Source organism: Dama dama, chromosome 33, assembly GCF_033118175.1.
Source record: "Dama dama isolate Ldn47 chromosome 33, ASM3311817v1, whole genome shotgun sequence".
NCBI classification, from domain to species: Eukaryota; Metazoa; Chordata; class Mammalia; order Artiodactyla; family Cervidae; genus Dama; species Dama dama.
Window position 1 is genome coordinate 67,798,155 of NC_083713.1, and position 27,229 is coordinate 67,825,383.

The window sequence follows — 27,229 nt, forward strand, 5'->3', positions numbered from 1 at the left end:
AGTACTCTCATGGTTAAGTGTAAGTCTATAGCACTGAAACTACTATTATCTAGTACTTACTATGATAAGTAGATTTTAGGCATATTTAAGAGCTTAATAAGCTGACTCAGGTCCCTAAAATAGTGTTTATTATACTGAAATAAGGGCAGGATTTATAGATGGAAAAAATTCAGCAAAAATATTTTTAAACAAAAATATTAGGGTAAAATAACTTTTGAAAAATACCATTTAGAATTTGGACTTCCATTTTGCAGAGAAGTTCTGTGTTTGAGAAGCAAGCCTCCCCACCAGGAGTTAGGAAGCAGACTTGAGACCGTAACTTAATTTTCTGGCAAGTGTGGCCAGTGGGTTGTAGAGCGCCATGCAAATTGAGAATGGTTGTTGCCGTGGAATGAATGGAGGTTTGGTCTGGGTGCCAAGTCAACGTAAGGATTGAAAGCTACATCCCATGAAGATGGTTTCATGACAACCCTGGCTTTCAGCACATTGATGAAAAGCTTTATTATTCCACTTCTGCTTCAGTTGCAGGCATCCTTTTGGGGGTTAAGCTTACCCAAGAGTATTACCTCATTTCCAAGTCTAAGCATCAGGTCATGATAGATGGTATGAAATCGTCAAACCCTGTGGATTTTCAATGGCATTTTAAAGTCATCTGTATCAACAGAAATGATGTTAAGATACACTGAGTTCATTTTTTAATAATTTCTACTTCAGCCTATTTTGAGAGGGGGCAGATAGGGAAATATGAATCAGTAGTGCCATGTGATGTGCAATTTCTCTATGAAATAATTAATGTGTCACCAGACGTGTTTGTCTGGAAGTCATATGAGTGTCCCAATCTGTCCTTCCTCCAGACTTCCCCCTTTATTCAAAAACACGCCATGGACCTGCACTGGCCGTAGTTTGGGCTTGTCTCCTGTCTCTGGAGAGATGTCAGAGGTTTGCCTGGTTTCCTGTATCAGCTCATCACTGGCACTGCCGTCCATTCCCTGCCTGACCACACTGTTGCTTTCCTGACAGAATTGTGACCCCTGGCTTCCCTCTGCTCCCGGGTTTCCAATCCACTCAGTCCGATTGAGGGCACACAGTTTGTTTTCCTTGCTCTCATCTTGTCTAACTGAGATCACTGTCCTGTTGTGAACTACTCTCTGTGTTGTGGACATGACATAATTTGAAAAAGGCTAGGGCAAAAATTTTAACCTATTCCATTACCCAGTGGGTTTGGTTTTTAAAACCTGTGTTTTTATTCCCGATGAGACAATTTATGTTATGATGCAGTAAGAATTTTGTGGATATTTTCACTGTTGGTTATCCAGAGTTGCCTCAGAACAAAGGTGTTGGTGTAATTCTCTAGGTCTGTCAATATATTATGCTAGTATTAATGTGATGTCAAAGAGTGACTCGTTATAGTATTGCCCCAAATAAAGACACATCTTGTTCTGTGCTAATCTCAGCCTACGAATAACCAATGCTGTGGCTGGGCCGGCCCTTGTGGTTCTTATGATTGCAAGACACTCTTCAGCAGTAACATCAGGAAACTATGAAAAATAAAAGTTTATTATTTATAGGACGTAGAAATTACACAGGCCACACAGTGAGGTTGTGGGTAAAGAGAGAGAGGGCCTGTGCCTCCAGTTCAGCTCTTATTGGTGTTGATCGATGGTGGGGACCTAGGGTTTCCACAGGCTCACTCTTTATTGGAGAAAGAAATGGCAACCGACTCCAGTATTCTTGCCTGAAGAATCCCATGGATGGAGGAGCCTGGTGGGCTGTCGTCTATGGGGTCACACAGAGTTGGACAGGACTGAAGTGACTTAGCAGCAGCAGCAGCAGCATTCTTTATTGGTTAATTTAAAACACAAAAGTGGAAATTTAAAGCTGGAAGAGAAAAAACAAGTGGCTCAAATGTCGGTTATCAAAATCAATTTGTAAAGCAAAGGAGACTTAGTAAGGGGAGGTAGTCTGAATCTTCATCTAATGTGTCTGGCAGTGTGCTTTACTGAGATGACCCTGTTCGAATCAGATGCCCCAGCAATCAAAGCTTAAGTCAGGCACTTGCATTGAAAAAAGGAGAAAACCCAATTTTCAGGGCTTACACGGTACATCTTTATTCCCATCTAACAAGAGATCACATGATTTCTTTTGATAGTAAAATTTTTAAGTTCCTTGACCAACATGATGAACATTAAGTTGCAATTTTAACTTTGAAAAGAGACTTTGTAAAAGATGCAGTGTGATTTTATAAATCTGCAGAGTTCATGAAAAAAACTTTCATTTTAAAATAGGCCAGATACTACTGTAGCTGATAGATACATGCAAAAATTTAAATCCTCCAAGGTCTATGGAGAGACCACAAAACTTAAAAAATTTCAGTGATTGATTTTATAACTATACATCACCTGATTTAACATAATAAAAACATGCATTAAAATTTTTGAGTTTAACTGTGGGTACCTTTCAAATTTATATGTGCACTCTGTTTGGATTTATTCCTTTATCTGTTCAATAAGTTTCTATTCGTCTTCAGTACCTAGTTTACTGAGTAATTTCCCATCTTCTCCCAGATGAGTTATTTTTATTTCAGGGTTTTTACCAAGATACTTCATAATTAGGAGCTAGAAAGAAGTCTCAAACAGCTTAGTTTTGATTCCTAGATCTCTCATTACCAGCTGTTTGACCTTAGAAAAATTAATTAATAACATTAAATCTTAATTTTTTCATCTGCAAAATGATACAACTGTAGTTATTTACTAACAATAACTGGTCCTCCTTATAAATGACATGATGCTGTGGTAAGCCGCATATAGAGTGTTTATCATATAAGGTTAATTTAATATTAATTCTGTTTCTATGATGGTTATTATTATTATTTATTTAGGACTTTGACATTTTTGTTTAACTTTTTGCTCATTTGACTATTTACCATATTATACTGAGGACTGTTTCCAGACAGGAATAATGTGGTCTGTTTTGGTCTTTCCTCAGTAGGTAACATGTGTCCTAAACATAATAGGTATTTAATTAATTTAGGGTGAATAAAGAAAAAATGCCCTTCCTCTGCAAAATGCTGCCAGAGGAACTTACTAGACACACATTGCATCTTTCATTCAATGCTACCCATCACCCATACTAAAGCATCTGATTTCCTATACATGAAAGCCAAACTCTTTTGCAAATAACATCACTGAGGTTGACTCTGATTACTTTGCTCAGCACTATTCACACTAAACTATTTTGTCTGCTAAAACACACTACTGATTCACATGTCTTCTTGCCATTGCTTATGATTACTTATGACTAGAATTGTCTCTGCCTTATTTACCTGTCTAACCTACTTACTCCAAGACTCAAATCAAGCATCACCCTTTCTCAAACCTTTGCTAGGTTTAGGTCTACCTTCTCCATCCTCTGCTTTACTTACTTGTCATATGTCACTTAACCTTTACTGTTATTCGTTTTTTTTTCTCTCAGTCATGTGATTATATTTTTTGTAAGGGCAGGCAAAGTTCCAGTTTTAATAATAAATGTTTTGTCTCAAGAATAGTTTCTTAAAAGGGTCAGTAAACATGTCCTGAGCTGAACTGAATATGTGATATAGAGTTATACTTTCTCCATTCAGCTTTCTGACTTGCATTCAAAAGGATACCCTTTCTGTTTTTACATTTGCTGGTGTAAAATGTTACTTTGAAGCCCTTACCCAAGCTGTCAAATATAGGTAAAAAAATGAACTCAAGAGACAAGTATCTTTGAGGTTTTGGGAAACGAGAGATAGAGAGGATTTGGTTGTTCTTGAAGCATGATCTCTAGCCTTACATATCTTTCCTGTGACTTTAATCAGTGTGTAGCAAGAAAGTTCTGCTGGATACGTTTTTCTAGAAAAATTGTATTCCCTTACTCGTAATTTATACCTGGCTTCCTTAGAGCATGACATTTGAATGAAATAAGTACCTTATGAAAATTTATTTTTTTTACACTACATGGTTTCTAGCTGTAGTCCTGGCATATCTTATATTGAAAGCAGTGGTCATGTCTAATGTTGTTAAAAAAGAAGGTGTCTTTTAATTAACTAAGAAATGCATTAATTTCTTAAAAGTTTTTCTTAAGCTCTTCCCACCAACCCGCTCCCCCCACCCAAAACAACAGATAAAAATTCTGGTCTAGTTTTAATATTTTATTTGGAGGAAGTAAGATCTTATTCTGTTTCAGTCCATTTGAACCAGACTCTGTGTGTGTGTGCATGCTCAGTCATGCTCAACTCTTTGTAACTCTATGGACTGTAGCCCACCAGGCTCCTCTGTCCATGGAATTTTCCAGGCAAGAATACTGGAGAATTTCCTTCTCCAGGGAATCTTCCTAACAAGATATCAAACCTGTGTCTCTTCAGTCTCTGCATGGCCAGTGGATTCTTTACCACTCCGCCACCTGGAAAGCCCTGAACCAGACTATACATTTTTTATATAAACTTTTTCTTTGAGAATGCTGTGAGTAATATTTTTGACTTACTCTTCATGCCAAGGAGATCCTCTGTAGAGTAATATATACTGGAAATAATTATAATAAAATATGCTTCTGATTTCCCATGTCTAACATTTGAGTCTCTAATGTTTATGAAGTACAAATCAATTTTGTGGTGATTATTTTTCTGACCATAATTTAAACAGAAAACACTGCTGAATTAAGCTGTGTTTTAATTGAGAGAAAAACAATGTCGATTTTTTTTTTTACTAAAGAAGGCCAATATTGTATGTTCAAATTGAAGTTCATTTATTTATTGGTCTTAGAAGCATTATTATTACACATTCTGATATACATGATCATTGCCCACCAAAGCACTAGGATCTGTGATTAGTGATAATATGTTCTGCTCTGCTTAGTCATGCAGTTGTGTCTGACTCTTTGTGACCCCATGGTCTATAGCTCACCAGCATCCTCTGTCCATGGGGATTTTACATTATCTCTTTTATCAGAGTATCTAGGGTACTACTATTATTTCCATTTTATGGATGATAAAAAAGGGCACAGAGAGTTCAAAGTAACAAAGCTTAAAAAAGTGGAAACGGGTTTTAATTCTTCAGCCTAAGATAATACATGCTCATAAAACAGGCTTGTATTTACCTGTTTGTATATTGGTTTCTAGACTGTGAAGTGAACTTGAAAATAAGCAACATTATGTTGTATTTATTTCTCCACCATTTATTATGTAACAGGGATGCAGTCAGTTTTTGTATCCTGGTCTTGCATATATGTTCAAATTTACTTGGTTTAATATTTCCAGTTCTGGTTCTTAGTACTTTTCCATATTTATTTTACTTCCGTTTCAAGCCACAAATCACATGCCATTCTTAGTACAGCTCTTTCTCTGTCCATGGTCCTGAAGTCAGTAAGCTATTCCATAAAGAATAATAACAATAAAAAGGTCTCTATTCATCAACCATCAGATGATTGATGTTCATCATATGTATTACTGAGATATAACCCAGAGAAGTTTGTATTTCTTGAAATATTACCCTATATTCTCAGTTTAAAAGTTCTGAAAACTTAGTAACAGGAGAATAAAATGACCTCAAATGTCATTTGTCAAGCCCTGAGAAACAGAAAGTTAAAGAAACTGACCAGCCTCACAATTAGCTTGAAATTGAGCTTGGAAGAAAGCATAGCTATATTGTTTTATTTCCATACCCTTTAATGATGCTACATGGCCTTGTCTCTTACATTAATAAAGAGAAAATTTATCATAGAAAAAATGTGAATTGTTGGACTTTTTCCTCAGAATTGATCATCTGTGATCAATGACTAGAAATGTGTGAACCAGTTAGTCCACCTAACTGTGATAGAGTGATGGCACAGATTATAATAAACACCACTAATGATTAGCATTTACTGAGTGTTCACTGTGATTTTTACAAGCATCATTCAATTTAATCTTTGCTTCAACCCCATAAGAACTAAAATTTTTAGTGTGACGTTGGAGATCCTAATGCTCAGAGATTTAATTGCCCATTTCCCTTGGCATTGTTGCAGGGTAAATGTTAGAAGCCAGGTTTTCTAACACCAAAGTCTATATCCTTAATCACTATTTTATATTGCCTACTTTGTTTCATACACCATTGTATTTACTGGTAGTTGTCAACATCACATGCATTACCATTGCCACAGACTCTTTTTGTAAGCTTGTTTGTGACAGTGATAAGAAAAAAATATAGTATATTTCCAGTTAGTTATCTTTTGTAGATTTCCCATGTGATCCTATGAAAGACACCTTGGGTTTAGGATTGCTCTAGGAAAAATGCATTCAGGAATAATGATGTTACAAAGTCATCTGTTTGCAAAAGATTATGTGTAGTCTAGACATAACCAGGCTTTGATAGGGGAGCAGTATTTCACCAACATAAATAACCTTGAGAAATTTTTAGACCTGCCTTAACTTGCAGTTCAATTAATTTTTATTTCTGAAAACAAACACACTGTGCCTTTGAAGAATCTTAACAAGTTCAACAGAGAAATATAACAATACTTCAGTATTACTATAGCATACACTCTACTGTGTATGTTACATAATTCTAATTACCATATCCATTCTGCAGAATATGGGTCTATTTTTATATATCTTCTTCTTGAAGAATAGATATAATTGGAGGTAAATGTGAAATACATAGTACAGTACCTGATTTACATAGATAGATATTGTGCATTGATTATCTATATCTATATCTATAGATAGAGATGGCAGTATCACCTCCCTCAAAGCTCTAGTTATCAAGAATATCATCTGGCAGCATTGTAAGCTGTTATCAGAAAATGTCAGCAAAGCTTAAATTCAATTTTACATACTCTTCAAGAAAGCAGTATATATGCAAAACATCTTGTCACTTAGAGCATTGCTGTCATTTGTCTCGCTTGCAGATTTTGTTGTCATGATACATTGAACAGATTCTGGGAGTGGGTGGGTTAGACTGTCTAAGTATTATTTTCTATCCCAAAATGTTCATTATGCTCTTTTTGGTGCACTTTTATTAAGAAACTTAATTATTTAGAGTTCTAGCTATATATGTCTCATGAGTTGTACATATGGTGAATGTGTGCCAAGCGGTTTTGTTGAATCTGACACATTTCTACAAAGACACTGTGAGAAAAAGAAGTCAATAAGACCTACTTGCATTTTGAGTTAGAAAACCTTCCATTTAGTCATCATGTGGTTCTATTCTTTAGTTCCATGAAAATCATTTGAAACATAGTAAACCCATATTTTTGAATTTGATATCTATACTGTCAGTTATCCATAGAGCAAAATAAAACTTAACAAGCAGGAACAAGATCTTTGACTGCCATGTAATACTGTATCAGGTGATCTTATTCAGCAATGAAATACTTAATACTTTTGAATGGCACTTTACTGAATACTTGTATCTATAACAGAATTTATTAAAATGCTCATTTTGACTACTTATAACAAGTGGATTGCCTCCACTACCTTTGTTTGTAGTGATGCTTTCTAAGGCCCAACTGACTTCACATTCCAGGATGTCTGGCTCTAGGTGAGTGATCACACCATCATGATTATCTGGGTCGTGAAGATCTTTTTTGTACAGTTCTTCTTTTTACTCTTGCCACCTCTTCTTAATATCTTCTGCTTCTGTGACGTCCCTACCATTTATGTCCTAATTATTGTGCTCATCATTGCATGAAATTTTCCCTTGGTGTCTCTAATTTTCTTGAAGAGATCTCTAGTCTTTCCCATTCTGTTGTTTTCCTCTATTTCTTTGCACTGATCACTAAGGAAGGCTTTCTTATGTCTCCTTGCTATTCTTTGGAACTCTGCATTCAAATGGGAATATCTTCCCTTTTCTCCTTTGCTTTTCACTTTTCTTCTTGTCACAGCTATTTGTAAGGCCTCCTCAGACAGCCACTTTGCCTTTTTGCATTTCTTTTCCATGGGGATGGTCTTGATCCCTGTCTCCAGTACAATGTCACGAACCTCCATCCATAGTTCATCAGGCACTCTATCAGATCTAGTCCCTTAAGTCTATTTCTCACTTCTACTGTATAATCATAAGGGATTTGATTTAGGTCATTCCTGAATGGTCTAGTGGTTTTCCCTACTTTCTTCAATTTAAGTCTGAATTTGGCAATAAGGAGTTCATGATCTGAGCCACAGTCAGCTCCTGGTCTTGTTTTTGCTGACTGTATAGAGCTTCTCCATCTTTGGCTGCAAAGAATATGATCAATCTGATTTCAGCATCGACCATCTGGTGATGTCCATGTGTAGAGTCTTCTCTTGTGTTGTTGGAAGAAGGTGTTTGCTATGACCAGTGCTTTCTCTTGGCAGAACTGTATTAGCCTTTGCCATGTTTCATTCCATACTCCAAGGCCAAATTTGCCTGTTACTCCAGGTGTTTCTTGACTTCCTCCTTTTGCATTCCAGTCCTCTATAATGAAAAGGACATAATTTTTGGGTGTTAGTTCTAAAAGGTCTTATAGGTCTTCATAGAACCGTTCAACTTCAGCTTCTTCAGTGTTACTGCTTGGGACATAGGCTTGGATTACCATGATATTGAATGGTTTGCCTTGGAAACAAACAGAGATCATTCTGTTGTTTTTGAGATTGCATCCACATACTGCATTTTGGACTCTTTTGTTGACCATGATGGCTACTTCATTTCTTCTAAGGGATTCCTGCCCACAGTAGTAGATATAATGGTCATCTGAGATAAATTCACCCATTCCAGTCCATCTTAGTTCACTGATTCCTAGTATGTCGATGTTCACTCTTGCCATCTCCTGTTTGACCACTTCCAATTTGCCTTGATTCATGGACCTGACATTCCAGGTTTCTATGCAATATTGCTCTTTACAGCATCAGAGCTTGCTTCTATCACCAGGCACATCCACAACTGGGTGTTGTTTTTGCTTTGGTTCCATCCCTTCATTATTTCTAGAGTTATTTCATCAGTGATCTCCAGTAGCATATTGGTCACCTACCAACCTGGGGAGTTTCTCTTTCAGTATCCTATCATCTTGCCTTTTCATACTGTTCATGGGGTCTCAAGGTAAGAATACTGAAGTGGTTTGCCATTCCCTTCTCCAGTGGACCACATTCTGTCAGACCTCTCCACCATGACTCAGCAGTGGCCACAGGACTGGAAAAGGTCAGTTTTCATTCCAGTCCCAAAGAAAGGCAATCCCCCAAAATGCTCAATCTACCACACAGTTGCACTCATCTCATATGCTAATAAAGTAATGCTCAAAATTCTCCAAGCCAGGCTTCAGCAATATGTGAACCGTGAACTTCCAGATGTTCAAGCTGGAGTTAGGAAAGGCAGAGGAACCAGAGATCAAATTGCCATCATCTGTTGGATCATCGAAAAAGCAAGAGAGTTGTGGAAAAACATCTATTTCTGCTATATTGACTATGCCAAAGCCTTTGACTGTGTGGATCATAATAAACTGTGGAAAACTCTGAAAGTGATGGCAATACCAGACCACCTGTCCTGCCTCTTGAGAAATCTGTATGCAGGTCAGGCAGCAACAGTTAGAACTGGACATGGAACAACAGACTGGATCCAAATAGGAAAAGGAGTATGTCAAGGCTGTATATTGTCACCATGCTTATTTAACTTATATGCAGAGTACGTCATGAAAAATGCCAGGCTGGATGAAGCGCAAGCTGGAATCAAGATTGCCAGGAGAAATATCAACAACCTCAGATATGCAGATGACACCACTCTTATGGCAGAAAGTGAAGAACTGAAAAGCCTCTTGATGAAAGTGAAAGAAGAGAGTGAAAAAGTTGGCTTAAAGCTCAACATTCAGAAAACTAAAATCATAGCATCTGGTCCCATCACTTCATGGCAAATAAATGGGGAAACAGTGTCAGACTTTATTTTTGGGAGCTCCAAAATCATTGCAGATGGTGATTGAAGCCATGAAATTAAAAGGCGCTTACTCCTTGGAAGGAAATTTATGACCAACCTAGATAGCATATTAAAAAGCAGAGATATTACTTTGCCACCAAAGGTCCATCTGGTCAAGCCTATGGTTTTTCCAGTGGTCATGTATGGATGTGAGAGTTGGATTGTGAGGAAAGCTGAGCGCCGAAGAATTGATGCTTTTGAACGGTGGTGTTGGAGAAGAAGGGATATTTTGCAGTGAAAACTACTCTCACCTCAGACAGCAGAGCAGGTAGATTGGTACACAGAGTGGGTGAGGGGGGTGTCATGGTGCGCTGCTTTTAGGATAAGGTGGTGTATTCCTTTTGTCTCATGTCTAATGCAGTTGAGGAACAGTACCTTGAATTACAAAAATTATTCCAAAATTTAAAAAATAAAAAATAGCAAAAAACCCCAAACCAAAACAAATAAAAAAAAGTTTCCAGATCTGATAGGAAACATTTAAAGAAGATAAAATTTTATTGCTGTTGTTGTTGTTTTGGCGGTGGCTCTCTGAAAGTAGCATTGGGACAATGAAGCTTGTGAATGAAGTGGTTTCTATTATCGACCTGATTTCATTTGTGGACGCATAATTTTAGCTACCATAGTGGTAAGGAAAGAAAGGAAAATATATCCCCTATTCTTAGCTATAAATTGTTTTAGGTAATTTTGCTGAGCAAAGAGGTGAAGGACACTGTCAGTGAGCAGGGCTGTTGGAAAGGCAGGCAGGACTCTGAGTAGACATCCTCATTCGGTTCCCCCTCTTCCTCCTTTTCCTAACATTCACCGCTTTCTGTCTTGCTGTCACACGCCTTCTCCTCCAGTTTGGGCTATTTAGAGAGAGAAGATATGCGGCATTGAACTTACATGGTCATGGTTCATAGTAACCGAGGAACTGAGAACCATGGGGCTCCTCAATGACTCGTGTTTTTCAGGCTCTGGACATAACAGCATCTTGATACAAACTCAGATCTATTCTGCTCATTCTGGCAGAGGAACCAGAGATCAAATTACCAATATCTGCTGGATCACCGAAAAAGCAAGAGGGTTCCAGAAAAACATCTATTTCTGCTTTATTGACTACACCAAAGTCTTCAACTGTGTGGATCACAATAAACTGTGGAAAATTCTGAAGAAGATGGGAATACCAGACCACCTGACCTGCCTCTTGAGAAACCTGTATGCAGATCAGGAAGCAACAGTTAGAACTGGACGTGGAACAACAGACTGGTTCCAAATAGGAAAAAGAGTACGTCAAGGCTGTATATTGTCACCCTGCTTATTGAACTTATATGCAGAATACATCATGAGAAACGCTGGGCTGGAAGAAGCACAAGCTGGAATCAAGATTGCTGGAAGAAATGTCAATAACCTCAGATATGCAGATGACACCACCCTTATGGCAGAAAGTGAAGAGGAACTAAAAAGCCTCTTGCTGAAAGTGAAAGAGGAGAGTGAAAAAGTTGGCTTAAAGCTTAAGATTCAGAAAACTAAGATCAGGGCATCTGGTCCCATCACCTCATGGAAAATAGATGGAGGGACAGTGGGAAAAAATGTCAGACTTTATTTTTTTGGGCTCCAAAATCACTGCAGATGGTGACTGCATCCATGAAATTAAAAGACACTTACTCCTTGGAAGGAAAGTTATGACCAATCTAGATAGCATATTAAAAAGCAGAGACATTACTTTGCCAACAAAGGTCCGTCTGGTCGAGGCTATGGTTTTTCCAGTGGTCATGTATGGATGTGAGAGTTGGACTGTGAAGAAAGCTGAGTGCCGAAAAATTGATGCTTTTAAACTATGGTGTTGGAGAAGACTCTTGAGAATCCCTTGGACTGCCAGGAGATACAACCAGTCCATCCTAAAGGACATCAGTCCTGGGTGTTCATTGGAAGGACTGATGCTGAAGCTGAAACTCCAATACTTTGGCCACCTGATGCGAAGAGTTGACTCATTGGAAAAGACCCTGATGCTGGGAGGGATTGGGGGCAGGAGGAGAAGGGGACGACAGAGGATGAGATGGCTGGATGGCATCACCGACTTGATGGACATGAGTTTGGGTAAACTCCAGAAGTTGGTGATGGACAGGGAGGCCTGGCGTGCTGCGATTCATGGGGTTGCAATGAGTCGGACACGACTGAGCGACTGAACTGAACTGAACTGAACAGTGGATCAATTCAGTATTTCCAGTAGTGGTTAATGAAGCCTCAATTTAATTAAGTATCTGTGAGGAGGAAATTGATTTCAGAGCAAAAGTCACTATTTCACATTACTTATATGGACTTCAGTTTTGCTTGTTAGCAGAGTTCCCTTTGTATAACCAGTTATAGTAAGTTAAGCTTTTCATTTGTAGTAAGGGGTGTGTTCTTGTCTGAAAAACTACAAGTTTCAAATAAATCAAAAGAAAGACAAACCATGGCACCAAGGGATTGACTGTAGACATTGAGGCACATTTCAAGTTTATATTGAATGCTGAAAGCTCCATATAAATTGCCATGTTCCTAGGACATTCTTATAGTTCTGGATGCAGGCAGACACTACATCTTGCATTATTTTGACATCAAGACATTTGGATGGATTGTATCTTCTCAAGATTTTATTTTAAGTTGTTTGGAGTTTCTGAAGTACCCGTATGCTTCCTTCTTTTAAGGTGACATAAAATAAAATGTTCTAAATAGTCTGAATTATGCGAACATGTAAGATTCTAGAGACTTCATGAAATATAGAAATTATATTTTTCTGAACTGAGGTGGATGAACCTGAAACCTGTTATACAGAGTGAAGTAAGTCAGAAAGAGAAAAACAAATATCGTATATTAATGCGTATATATGGAATCTAGAAAAATGGTATTGATGAACCTATTTGCAGGCAGGAATGGAGTTGTAGATGTAGAGACTGGACTTGTGGACACAGCAGGGGAAGGAGATGATTGAGAGAGTAGCACTAACATACACACACTACCATGTGTAAAATGGATAGCTGATGGGAAGTTGCTATATAATACAGGGAACTCAGCCTGGTGCTCAGAGATGACTCGAGGGATAGGATGGTGGTCGGGGGCGGGGTGTGTGGGTAAGGGTGGGAGGGAGGCTCGAGAGGACGGGGACATACATATTCCTATGGATGATTCACGTTGTTATATGGCAGAAACAAACACAACAGTATAAAGCAATCATTCTCCAATTGAAAATTAATAATTTTGTATTTTTCATTTTAGTGCAGACTGCTATTTTTAGCAATAAATAATCTGTCAGAGTGAGGTCAGTTTTCAGAACACCTGAAATAATCTAGAAGCATTTACCTTGCAGTAGCCGCTCCAGTGTTCTTGCCTGGAGAATTCCATGGACAGAAGAGCCTGGCAGGCTACCGTCCATGGGGTCTAAAGAGTCAGACACAGCGGAGCAACTGACACTTTTCACTTTTCACAGGAATAAAATGAATCCTTGAGTTGTAATTCATGCTTTTTTGTTCTCTTTTTTTTCTTGGGTCAAATTTATTGAGATGTAATTTCCATGCAGTATGATTCACTTTTTTTAGTGAATAGTTTTGACAACTGTATGCAGTCATATAACTGTTAGCACAATTAAGATACAGAAGTGTTCTCTCAAACTCTCTTTGCCCTTAGTCACCCATCCTTGACTGTCAGTCCTTGGTAGGCACTGATAAGTTTCTCGTCTCTAAGTTTTGCATTTTGCAGATTTTCATAGAAATAAAGTGATACAGTCTGTAGTCTTTAGGGACTGGCTTCTTTTAGTTAATGTATTTGAGATTCTTTTCTGCTGTTGTGTGCCTTAGGACTCCATTTCCTTTTATTGCTGAATACCATCCCATTGTATAGATATACCATAGAGTGTTCAGCCATGTTATGCTTTCTTTTTATTTTTCTAGGCAGGGTTTCTGCCATGAATACTTAGCATTCTGTTAGCACTTTGACTAATTATCATTTTGTGTACATTTATTTTCTTTTAGGATTTTTCAAATGAACCTTCACAATTTTAGTTTTTGAAAAGCAGGAGCTTTTGAACTTACTATATTATTTGTAATCATTTATACTTAAATAAGCCCTAGGGTAGGAAATGACTGCCCATTTCAGGATTATTGCTGGGATAATCCCATGAAACAGAGGAGTCTTGTGGACTATGGTCCATGGAATCACAAAGAATTGGACATGACTGAGCAACTGAGCACTGAGCAAATACTTAAATAAGTATATATTGCATTTAATAAAAAATGAATCATATTCTAAAAGATTCTATTAAAACCTCAAGATCTGGTAATGATTCATTTTCATACTTTTTTGGGATGCCTTTTTGGTATCAAATTAATTGTGAAAAATTTGAACTATGATACTTAGAATAAAAGGAGAAAAATCTATATGTGCTAACATTGCTTATAGTTTGCTGGAAAATAAATATAATTTTTCTTAATCTCTAATGTCTGTAACCTTACTCTCAAAAATTGAGAACTATTGATTTATACTTAAGTTGGAAGGTTTAAACTGAAACCAAAATTAGGTAATTTAGTTAACTTAGGGGAAGCAAGCTGCGTCTGTGAAATGTGGATGGGGAAAATACTTCAACGTTCAAAATGTTAAAAAAAAAAAAAAAAAAAAGAAAATTATAATTTATTTTTTGAAATAACCTGTATTCTTCCAGGGAGTTCTCTACTATTACTAACCCACATATTTGAAGTAGAGTTAAAGCTCAGTTGTTTAAAGTTCTGTAGTAGAAAATAAGTAGTATAGAATTATGGATGGAAAAAATCGCTTACACATAATTAACAATCTAAGGTTATGAAGTATGGAAGAATCATTCTAACTTTATTATCTTGAGACAAGAATGTGCATATTCTTTACCTTTATCTCATTCTAAATACATGAAAATAAAATAACGTGCATTCTACTTATAAACACGTATATTTATCCTATTGCATTGGGCTGGCTAAAAAGTCTTTGTCTTTTTCTGCAAGATATTACAGAAAAACCCAAACAAATATTTTGGCCAACCCAGTGCATACATTTGTAATCTTTTTTGTTATTGCTATATTCCTCATTTTTTTCTGTGATTTTTAAAAAATTATTGAAATATAGTTGATTTACAATGTTATATTAATTACTACTATATAGCAAAGTGAGTCAGTTATATACATATATTGGGTTGGTATAAAACTTCTTTTGGTTTTTAAGTAAAAATAAAGGAAACATCTTTCATTTTCATCTAAGAACTTTGTTGAACATCATGCTCATCATTTCATTACACTACCTTCTGCCATTTTTCAGGCAACTTTATACTTCCATCTCCCCAAGCCACTATCTCTTGAGCAAAGAACAGTTCCAAACGCCTCTTCCAGTTTCTCAGAGAACTGAAATTTTTTCCATTAAGAAAATTTTGTAAAGAAAAAGACATCTGAAGGTGCAATTTCTGGTGAGTACGGTGGGTGAATCAACTTCCTCAGTTCAGTTCAGTTCAGTTCAGTTCAGTTCAGTCGCTCAGTCGTGTCCGACTCTTTGCGATCCCATGAATTGCAGCACGCCAGGCCTCCCTGTCCATCACCAACTCCCGGAGCATACTCAAACTCATGCCCATCGAGTCGATGATGCCATCCAGCCATCTCATCCTCTGTCGTCCCCTTCTCCTCCTGCCCCCAATCCCTCCCAGCATCAGGGTCTTTTCCAGTGAGTCAACTCTTCGCATCAGGTGGCCAAAGTATTGGAGTTTCAGCTTCAACATCAGTCCTTCCAATGAACACCCAGGACTGATGTCCTTTAGGATGGACTGGTTGGATCTCCTTGCAGTCCAAGGGATTCTCAAGAGTCTTCTCCAACACCATAGTTCAAAAGCATCAATTTTTCGGCCCTCAGCTTTCCTCACAGTCCAACTCTCACATCCATAATGACCACTGGAAAAATCATAGGCTTGACCAGACAGACCTTTGTTGGCAAAGTAATGTCTCTGCTTTTAAATATGCTATCTAGGTTGGTCATAACTTTCCTTCCAGGCAGTAAGCATCTTTTAATTTCATGGCTGCAATCACCATCTGCAGTGATTTTGGAGCCCAAAAATGTTGTGTACACAACATCACTTTCTTTGGAGGAAGACCAGCCTTTGGTGTGGTTTGTGGTGGTTCATTTCATTCACTTTCCCCACAGTCTCTTCCATTCCACATTGTACAGTATCCACTTTTCATCATTCTGTAATGTTTTCTTTACATTTCAGTAGAGAGTTGCATGTGGAAATATTGTGAAGAAGGTTTTTTTTTTACTTAAGCTATGTGGAACCAACATATCAAAGCGATTAACATAACCAAGCTGGTACAAGTGATTTTCAACAGTTGATTTGGGTATTTTGAGTATGTCGGTTCTCTCCTGCACCGTATAACAGTGATTGTTGTGAGTGAATGTCTCTAATTGATCACATCAATCACAGAACATACAGTGCACAAATCTTTGTTTACATTTCAGTGTGTTTATCTTTCTTGAAATAAAAAAGCATATTATGCTGAAAATGTTGCTTTTTACTTCCATTTTAATATGAAATTGGCTACACAAAAATAACCAATTTTGATAAGATATTTTAAATACATGTTGATATGACAGCTATCACAATACAATCTAACACAATTGTTTAGAATGAAGTGAAAGTGCTACAAAAGCATATTATGGGGGTGGGGGGAGAATGAACAGACTTTATGGCCAACCCAAATATGTATAATTTTTTTTGTATAATTTTCTGTTATGTCTTATCCCAGGATATCAATTGAATATAGTCCTCTGTGCTATCTATTAGGACCTTCTTGTTTATCCAGCCTATATATTCCAATTTGCATCTGCTAATCTCAGACTCCCAATCCCAGCCCTTTCCCACCCCTCCTCCCTCTTGGCAACCACCAGTGCATCCATGAAAATTTTTAAGTACCCATTTTACACTATGATTTGTTTTAATGCTTGAATCTTTTGTATGTTATACCTACATTTAGAATTGAAAGGGACTTAAATCATCTTTTTTTTTTTCCTTTGCTTTATTTTTTATTTATTTATTTATTTATTTATTTCATTTATTTTTATTAGTTTGAGGCTAATTACTTTACAGTATTGTAGTGGTTTTTGTCATACATTGACATGAATTAGCCATGAATTTACATGTATTCCCCATCCCGATCCCCCCTCCCATCTCCCTCTCTACCCCATCCCTCTGGGTCTTCCCAGTGCACCAAGCCCAAGCACTTGTCTCATGCATCCAACCTGGGCTGGTGATCTGTTTCATCCTAGATAATATAGATGTTTTGATGCTGTTCTCTCGAAACATCCCACCCTCGCCTGCTCCCACATTAAATCATCTTTTGAATTGATGCTTTTGAACTGTGGTGTTGAAGAAGAGTCTTGAGAGCCCCTTGAACTGCAAGGAGATCCAACCAGTCCATCCTAAAGGAGATCAGTCCTGGGTGTTCATTGGAAGGACTGATGCTGAAGCTGAAACTCCAATACTTTGGCCATCTCATGCGAAGAGTTGACTCACTGGAAAAGACCCAGAAGCTGGGAGGGATTGGGGGCAGGAGGAGAAGGGGATGACAGAGGATGAGATGGCTGGATGGCATCACCGACTCAATGGACATGAGTTTGAGTAAACTCCAGGAGTTGGTGATGGACAGGGAGGCCTGGTGTGCTGTGATTCATGGGGTCACAAAGAGTCGGACACGACTGAGTGACTGAACTGAACTGAGCTAAATCATCTTAGTTGAGGCACCTCATTTTTCTGGAGAAGAAGCTCATCTCTTCAGTGATTAGTGAATAGAAAATTTCCAAAAGGTATGAGAACTCTGTGTCAATTCGGGAGAATCTCCCCTGTTTTTCATTTCATAGTTAATGGGAAATGAATCCTATCAGAAATAATTTTCTATACTTCTGTTTGAGACAGATTCTAGGCCCCAACTCTTTTATTCAAGAATTAGAAACATGAAATAAATCTAGTTCCAGAGTACACATTTTCCTGTGGCCCCTTCCTTTCTTCCTCCTCATACTCCTGAAAAAATTCAGAGTTTTTTCACATAGAACTTTATTGGGCCTCATCAGGTTTTTCTGGAGAGTGAAAAACACCAAGGTTGTATTTTATGAGCTTTGAATATATTTCAATAACAGTGAGCATAGAGAAGACGGCACTGGGGTTGCTAATAGATGAGCTAGTCCTTAAAAATGCCAGGTTGTCCTCTTTCTCATTTAATTGTTTTGCTTACAGTGTTTCACCTGGCCCTCCCTTTTAAATTCAATCATCAATCTGCAGATTTGATTTCACAGGCTCCAAGAAGCCTGCTGTGATTTCTCCAGCATTTTGTGCTTTCTCCTTTCTCTGAACATGTGGACAATTGTCCTGTAGCCACTGTTCTGAAAGGTATTCTGACATGTGTGAGTGTCAGTGTGCATTCTCATTATCGTCACACAGGGCAAGGGAACTAATTTTAGTCCTTTTCATGATCACTGCACATTACAATCTCCCTAAAATGTATATTGCATGGAGTGACTACACTCATTTTGAGCTCTTAATCTTATGGCATTAATATTTCCTAGTAATCGTAGTAACAGCTGCTGTTTATTCCGTAGGTAATATATGCCAGCCTTGCTAAGTGTTTTATGTATATCATCATCATTAGATGTCCTTACAGCCACCACCCTAAGATGTAGGTAGGTTTGTTTACTCCATTTCCCATGTGGAGCAGTGTGATGTTCAGGAAACTTAAATAATTTAATGTGTTGCAATAGCGGGTAGGGACCATAGCTGTCTCTTAAATATAAATGGTTAGCAGTTTCATTGATAGTGTTCATAATCATCTAATCTTGACTATATATATGTATGTATATGTTTGCTCAGTTGTGTCCGACTCTATGCAACCCCAGGGACGATAGCCCACAAGCCTCCTCTGTTCATGGGATTTCCCATGCAAGAATACTGGGATGGGTTGTCATTTCCTTCTCCAGGGGATCCTCCTCGACCCAGGGATCAAACTCATGTCTCTTGCACTGCAGGCGGATTCTTTACCACTGAGCAACCAAGGAAGTCCAATCTTGATTGTAAATTTTTTTTTTTTTTTAATGGATTCAAAGTGGCAAAGTGAAATAGGCGACTGACTGTCTTGTTGTAAGTTAAGGGCTTATAGGGACAGGATTTATTCTGTTATGCATAATCAAAGATGATCTTTCAAGCAACTTGAAGGTTTGCAGTTGTGTTGGAAGCAGGCGTGCATGCATTTGTGTGATATTTGTTTTCATGCAGTTCAAATGAGGCTAGATGAGTGGTATTACGTTCTTCAGTAACTGATACCACTGTGCTTTCTGAAAGAAGACAGTCTGATTGCCTATTTCAAACACTTTTTGTTATTTAGAGAATTTTATCTGCTCTTTTTTTAGGAAAACAAACAAACAAACCCGGTTCTTGAGTATAGTCCAAAGTAGAGTCCCATGGGCTTCCCTTGTGGCTCAGCTTGTAAAGAATCTACCTGCAATGCGGGAGACCTGGGTTCGATCCCTGGGTTGGGAAGATCCCCTGGAGAAGGGAAAGGCTACACACTTCAGTATTCTGGCCTGGAGAATTCCATGGACTACCATCTTTGGGGTCACAAAGAGTCCGAAACGACTGAGCAACTTTCACTTTCAGAGTCCCATGTGTGATTGGGGCTTCCCAGGTGGTGCTAGTGGTAAAGAACCCGCCTGCCAATGCATGCAATATAAGAGATGGAAGTTTGATCCCTGGGTCGGGAAGATCCCCTAGAAGAGGGCATAGAAACCCACTCCTGTATTCTTGCCTGGAGAATCCCATGGACAGAGGAGCCTGGCAGACTGCAGTCAGTAGGGTTGCACAGAGTCCAACATGACTGAAGTGACTTAGCATTAACGCCTGCGTGTGTGATTGTCCACCCTTCTCCCTGAAGGTGAAAGTGAAGTCGTTCAGTCGTGTCCGACTCTTTGCGAGCCCTACCAGGCTCCTCTGTCCATGGGATTCTCCAGGCAAGAATACTGGAGTGGGTTGCCATTTCCTTCTACAAGGGATCTTCCCAACCCAGGGATCGAACCCAGGTCTCCCACATTGCAGTCAGACGCTTAACCTCTGAGCTACCAGGTGACCACCTTCTCCCTAGTACAGACCAGACTCACCTCCATAGGCATCTTTTGGTTTGGAGAAGTCCACATCCCCATTCTCTGCTCTCTACTTTACCTCCTGGTGTTTCACTTTGAGGGGAATGTTTCAATATGATTTCTCTCTGAGGATACATTTGATGATGATTCTTAGAGACTTTGGGTTTCCTTGCATGGAGACTCAGTTTCTACAGAGAGCAAACCACAACACAGCCTATCACAGACGGGAACACCTCTCCCGGCTTGCAGCCCACTTGTGGGTGTCCACACGATGTAATCCCCAGGTAACTTCTGTAACATCCTCTGACTCACACAACTTACTTATCTTTGTTACATCAAATGTGGGGAGAGAGGCTATGCTACTCCCTACCCCCACAACACACCTCATTACTGTTCTCCAGTTTCTCTCTGACCCCAACTGTGTCAGTTAGCTTTAAACAGAACATTCTAGATATTGGAGTGAGTTGCCATACTGTTCCTTTCATCAGAGGATCTTCCCAACACAAGGATTGAACCCAGATCTCTCACATTGCAGACAGATTCTTTATCACCTGAGCCACCAAGGAAGCCCACTAAGATATAAACGAGTCTTCAAATCAGTAGCAAGATGAACGAGGTAGGAGGGGAAATGCTTTTCAGGTCTTTTCAATCTTAAAGAAAGGGGAGTGGATTCTCACAAGTGATAGGACGCGGTTGAAGATGTTTTCTCTCAGATTCATTTGTCCTCTAATTTTATTATGAGAGTCAGCGTTTATCATTTTTAGGCTTTTAGGCTTCCCTGGTGGCTCAGTCAGTAAAGAATCCTCCTGCAATGTAGTAGACTGTAATACAGGAGACCCAGGTTTGATCCCTGGGTCAGGAAGATCCCCTGCTGATGGAAATGGCAACCCACTCCAGTATTCTTGCCTGGGACATCCCATGGACAGAGGGGCCTGCAGGACTATAGTTCATGGGGTCACAAAGAGTTAGACCTGACTTAATGTCTAAACCACCACCACTTATCATTTTTACCTCCAGCCCACAATAAGAAATACATTTTGCATCATAATCTAGTTTTCTTATCTCTGTCTTCCTTTCTCTGTCTCTGTTTTTCATACCAACACATACACAAACACACACACCCAAAATATATTTTAAAAATCCAGTACTTAGCTATACAATTAATGCAGGCCGTGCACTATAATTTCTTTTCAGTCCAATCAGTCTTCAGGACATTTGTTTCATGGCCTACTAAACTGATTAGATAACTTTCAAATGGGTCAAGTCTCACAATTTATAAACTCTACTGTAGAAGGTAAAGAGTAATAAACACGTTGCCCTTTCTCTCCTTGATACCACAGACTCTCAGATCAATAGCTAGACTTTCCTAAAATTGGCCCTGAAAATTTTAGAATCTTAATTCTCAACAGCAGTTTTCTCTGCTATAATTCATGCACTACTGGGGAACATTTGGAGACAAGAAAAAAAGCAGTCTCTATGTTGTGGCAACTGTTCATTGTGTACACTTTGACCAGAAGATGGATCTGTGTGCGTGCGCACACACTCATATTTATCAGACAAGTTTTGTTGTTTTCCCTGAATATGACAGTAATACATGCTTGTTGTTTAAAAATATTCTGAAATACTTGTTAAATATTTCCTGTTTTGATTTTTTTTTTCTCTCGCTCCTGCAGAGTAACAACTATTTCAGGTGATTTTCAGGCCCTACGCAATACACATACACCCCCATGCACACATATTTTAGTAATCTTTGTGTTTCTGTAAGGGCTTTGCTTATTCTAGAAGTTGATCATCATAGGCAATGTGACCTTGGCATGAGAGTCACTTTTGTGCTAAAGTTTAAACTGGCACCTCCCTGTTGCCTGGAAGGGCAAATTTATGATCTCTCTGGGATGAGAACTTGATTTTTAGACTCTATTAGCTTTTCTTCAGCTTCTCTCTCATTTCCCATGAAAATGCTTAGGTTTTTTTTTTTTTTTTTTTTTTTAACTTTTTTTTTCCCCTTAGCTTTTATTGCACACTTGCTAATTTTATTCTCAGTGTGACCTCTCAGCTATCTACAGGGAAAGGCAAATTGCTCTAGAAAACCTCCACTCAAGGAAGTTCAGAAAATAAACTTCTCTTTGTAAGACTAATATGGTCTGGGAATGGTTTACTGGGGTGCAAGAACATTTGCACATCCCAAGAGAGCAGGAGAGTAGAAATAATGATCTGGATGATGAAAACAATAATGAAGATTGCGCCTCAATTACTTTTTTAAAAGTATTTGTCTTCTAAGGCATTGGGGGTATAAATCTCTGGTTCCTAATTTATGGAAAATAAGAACTGTGGATAGAAGGAGACAATTTGTGATACAAACTCATTTAAAACAATATAATTCTGTTTTAAAATGAAGTTGCCTTACTTGGTGATTTCAAAGCTGCGCATGTGATGCTACTTCCTGCAGTGCTCTAGATTATCCTGAAGTTGAAATTTGAGGCTGTTACCCTAAGAAATGCATTTTGTGGGATGGGCTTTGTGCTTGAGTCTACAGTCTGGGCAATTTCTCACTGAAATGTTTCATTTGTTCTCTAAGCCCCAACCCTAGTTCCTTATCTCATGACTAAAATGAAAGTTTTTTTCTTGAATGAGGGTACAGGAAACAACCAGCCAAAACAAAAATTACGTACACTTTCTTCCACACACACTTCAGAGTTCTGTTTCGTTGTTCGTGATGATGATTGTAACTCGCTATCTAGTACTTTTTGTGTCTGTGCCTGACACTCTCCTGAATATTGTCATTAAATCCTCAAATGAAACTCTGAGGTAGGTACTCTCAATTTTTGGTAAAATGAAAAAAATGCTCAAGAAGTTTCTTACCAATGTAGCATGGTGGTGAAACTTTTAACTTATGTCCTCAAGAATATATTCTGGACATGGTTGTTAGGCAGATGTTCTTAAGAACAGCTTCTTTTAGGTAGTTAATGGTGAAGTCTTTCCAGACGTCTAGTGGGGATTCAGTGCCTGTCTTGTTTAGTGTGTTGGTGAAAGTATTAGTCACTCAGATGTGTCTGACTTTTTGCAACCCCATAGACTGTAGCCCGCCAGGCTCCTCTGTCCATGGACTTTTCCAGGCAAGACTCCTGGAGTGGGTAGCCATTCCCTTCTCCAGGGGATCATCTTGACCCAGGGATCAAACCCAGTTCTTTACCATCTGAGCCTCTAGGGAAGCCCAGGGTGAAAATCGAGGTGATAAGTATTCTCTTTGGTCCTCTTATTACCAGAGAATACTTTTATATTACTAATAACTTCTTCAGATAAACACCAGGGAGTCTCATGCGCTTTCTTTTTCAGTGACAGACATTTTGAACTGATCACAGCATTCATCCTGGTGGAACGAGGTTTGTCAGCAGGATCATTCACAAACAGCCTTCTAGCCAGCCACCACCGATCAATTGCTGATGGCATCAAAATAGACATCATTGATTGGCATCAGAATTGTACTGTTGTAGTCTTCTTCCTTCCTATGACCCACCTGTTCTGATGACTGAAAAGACAATTTTGAATTTTTAACTCACATCCATAAGAGAGAGGTTGACTTGTAAGAGACACTTCTTAGGTGCCATGCAAGTGGAGCTGGACTCATAGGATACACTCTGTTGTGGAGTTAAGTAAGTTGGCTTTCCTTATTAATGAAAACAATTTTAACATCTTAGTGTTTCAGTGAGTTAAAAATTGTAGGGAAAGGTTACATTTATACATTAGATTTTGGAATTTGACATGAACAATTTTCATTTAACATAAGGATCTTTTTTTTTTCATTTATTTTTATTAGTTGGAGGCTAATTACTCTACAATACTGTAGTGGGTTTTGTCATACATTGACATGAATCAGCCATGGTTACACGTATTCCCCATCCCAATCCCCCCTCCCACCTCCCTCTCTACCCGATCCCTCTGGGTCTTCCCAGTGCACCAGGCCCGAGCACTTGTTCCAAAACATAAGGATCTTAAAAACCGTTGTTTTCCTTGCAGCCACTTAATGTACGGGAGCAGCAACAACAACCACAATAAAAATGAAAGTTTTCTGGCTTCCTTCTGGGGCTTCTGTGGTGGCTTAGATGGTAGAGAATCTGCCTGCAATGGGAGAGACCAGGGCTTGATCCCTGGGTCAGGAAGATCCCCTGGAGCAGGGAATGGCCACCCACTCCACTATTCTTGCCTGGAGAACTCCATGGATGGAGGAGCCTGGCGGGCTACAGTCCATGGGGTTGCAAAGAGTTGGACCCAACGGAGCGACTAACACCTTCACTTCACTTTTCATTTTCTGGTTTCCTTCTGGAAACCTAATCTCTGTGTTGGTAAGCCCTATATATTCAAATGAAGTTTTTACCAAAAGCCTTGTAAAATGTTGCTCTACTTTTAAAAGAGAATAAAACCAAAAATAACTGTGATTCATCTTTCAGTGACTTGCTCTTCAACAGCACAACTCATAATTGACAAATCCTAAAGGGAGTACCAGGTCTGCCTCTCCATATCTAAATCTTGTGATCTAACAATGAACTGAATAATAGCAGGGACTTGCCATGGTAAATGTAAAAAATAAGTACTATTTCTAATATCTCTAAGGCAACTTTTTGCAAACTTCATATTTAGATATTTTGCTAAAATTTAATATTTTGATTGGGTTTCCCAGGTGGCTCAGGTGTAAAGAATCTGCCTGTCAAGCAGGAGACGTGGGTTTGATCCCTGGGTCAGAAAGATCCCTTGGAGAAGGAAGTAACCGAATCCAGTATTCTTGCCTGAGAAATCCCATGGACAGAGGAAGCTGGTGGGCTGCAATCCATGGGGTCTCAAAAGAATCAGGCACTGTTTAGTGACTAAGCAGCAGCAATATTTTGATTAGCCCTCGTAGCTGCAAGTTTCATAATTTTCTTTCTTTACTCTTTCTCTGAAATAACACAATATGCAGCATTTTTAACATCATCAGAATCTTATCTTTGCACAGATTACTGATACAAAATAGTAGTGATATTATTCATAAAATACAATACATCCTTAGATATTGTGATTTAAATGAATCAGTAACAGTACATTGGTTCTCCTTCCCCTCTACACTGGTCTTAGCGATGTTTGTGCTGAGAATTCTTTAACCATGGCATCATAATGAAAGAGATATACAAGTTGGACTTGTACTGTCAATCAAGCCACTTCCAGTTCTCCTGGACTTTTCACGAGCTTTATTTTTGGCTTTGTGTAAGGCAAAAGCTCTTCATACTATGGAGTAGAACTGTACTGATGTGGGTTTAGTCTTCATCTTTGTTAATCATTTGACTTTGATGAAATCAGTCAATCCTTCTGTGCTTAAGAATTTTATCTTGAATATGTGGATAAATCTAAGTCATAGGGTTGTTAAAAAGATTGTCATACACTTATGAGAAATTCCGTGGAAATGTGAGTGTTCACTGACTTCTATTACTGTCACAGCAGTTACTTTGAAGGTAACTGCTTCAAAGTAGGTAGCACTTGGGTGTATAATTTTTTAGGTAGTTTAAAAAATAAGCCAAGATACAGTTGTAAACAAGCTTACATGGAAATACTTGATAGAAAAATGAATATTAATATCTATTATGTGAATTTTAATGGTATTTGTTGATGTCTCTACAATCTCACATGAGCTTTCCTTCCCAAATAAATTCAAATAGTGGTTATATGTAGACATATATGGGCTTCCCTGGTGGCTCAGCAATAAAGAACCCATCTGCAGTGCAGGAGATGCAGGAGACGTGGGTTTGATCCCTGGGTGGGGACGATCCCCTGGAGGAGGGAATGGCAACCCACTCCAATCGAGAATTCCATGGACAGAGGAGCCTACCAGGCTACAGTCTGTGGGGTTGCAGAGAGTCAGCTATGACTGAGCAAATATCTGTCTGATGTATACACGCACACAGGCATGCATATATACACACCATACTGTACCACATCACGCCATGCTCAGTTGCTTGATGAAAGTGGAAGAGGAGAGTGCAAAAGTTGGCTTAAAACTCAACATTCAGAAAACTAAGATCATGGCATCTGGTCCCATCACTTCATGGGAAATAGTGGGGAAACAATGGAAACAGTGACAGACTATTTTTTGGGCTCCAGAATCAATGCAGATGGTGACTGCAGCCATGAAATTAAAAGACGATTGCTCCTTGGAAGAAAAGCTATGACCAACCTAGACAGCATATTGAAAAGCAGAGACATTACTTTACCAACAAAGGTCTGTCTCGTCAAAGCTATGGTTTTCCCAGTAGTCATGTATGGATGTGAGAGTTGGATTATAAAGAAAGCTGAGCACTGAAGAATTGATGCTTTTGAACTGTGGTGTTGGGGAAGACTCTTGAGAGTCCCTTGGACTGCGAAGAGATCCAACCAGTCCATCCTGAAGGAAATCAGTCCTGAATATTCATCTGAAGGACTGATGCTGAAGCTGAAACTCCAATACTTTGGCCCCCTGATGCGAAGAACCAACTCACTGGAAAAGACCCTGATGCTGGAAAAGATCGAAGGCAGGAGGAGAAGGGACAGAGGATGATATGGTTGGATGGCATCACCAACTTGATGGATATGAGTTTGAGTAGTCTCTGGCAGTTGGTTATGGATAGGGGAGCCTGGCATGCTGCAGTCTGTGGGGCTGCAAGGAGTCAGACAAGACTGAGTGACTGAACTGTACTGAACTGGTAAAATGTTGCCTGCCAGGCTTCTCTGTCCATGGAATTTTTTAAGCAAGAATACTGGATTGGTTTGCCTTCCCTTCTCCAGTGGATCTTCCCGACCCAGGGACTCAACCTGGGTATCCTGCATTGCAGGTGGATTCTTTGCCATCTAAGCCACCAGGGAAGCCCTGTGTGTATGTATGTATACTTATATACATACATGTATGTATATGTATATATATGTTTATATATGTATGTATGTGTGTGTGTGTGTATATATATATATATATATATATAATGTTCTTTGTATTCTACTGGGCTTACATTTTCCCTTCCAGTTTATTGCAGTATAAAAGTTTTGCTAAGTGTTTTGCCTTGGCATAATATGAAAATTCATCTTGCCAGCCTCCAGTATTTCTTGTTACCAGCTTCATGACTGTTTGGCAATTACAGCTATTTTTATTTTAACTGTGGAAATATCCCACTTTTGATACTGGT

General features: G+C 38.7%; 1 protein-coding gene across 2 annotated transcripts in view; it reads left to right on the forward strand.

The window, feature by feature from the left end:
* DPP10 (dipeptidyl peptidase like 10) overlaps positions 1 to 27,229 on the forward strand; it is a 714,846-nt gene that overhangs the window by 62,960 nt on the left and 624,657 nt on the right. The window lies entirely within an intron of this gene.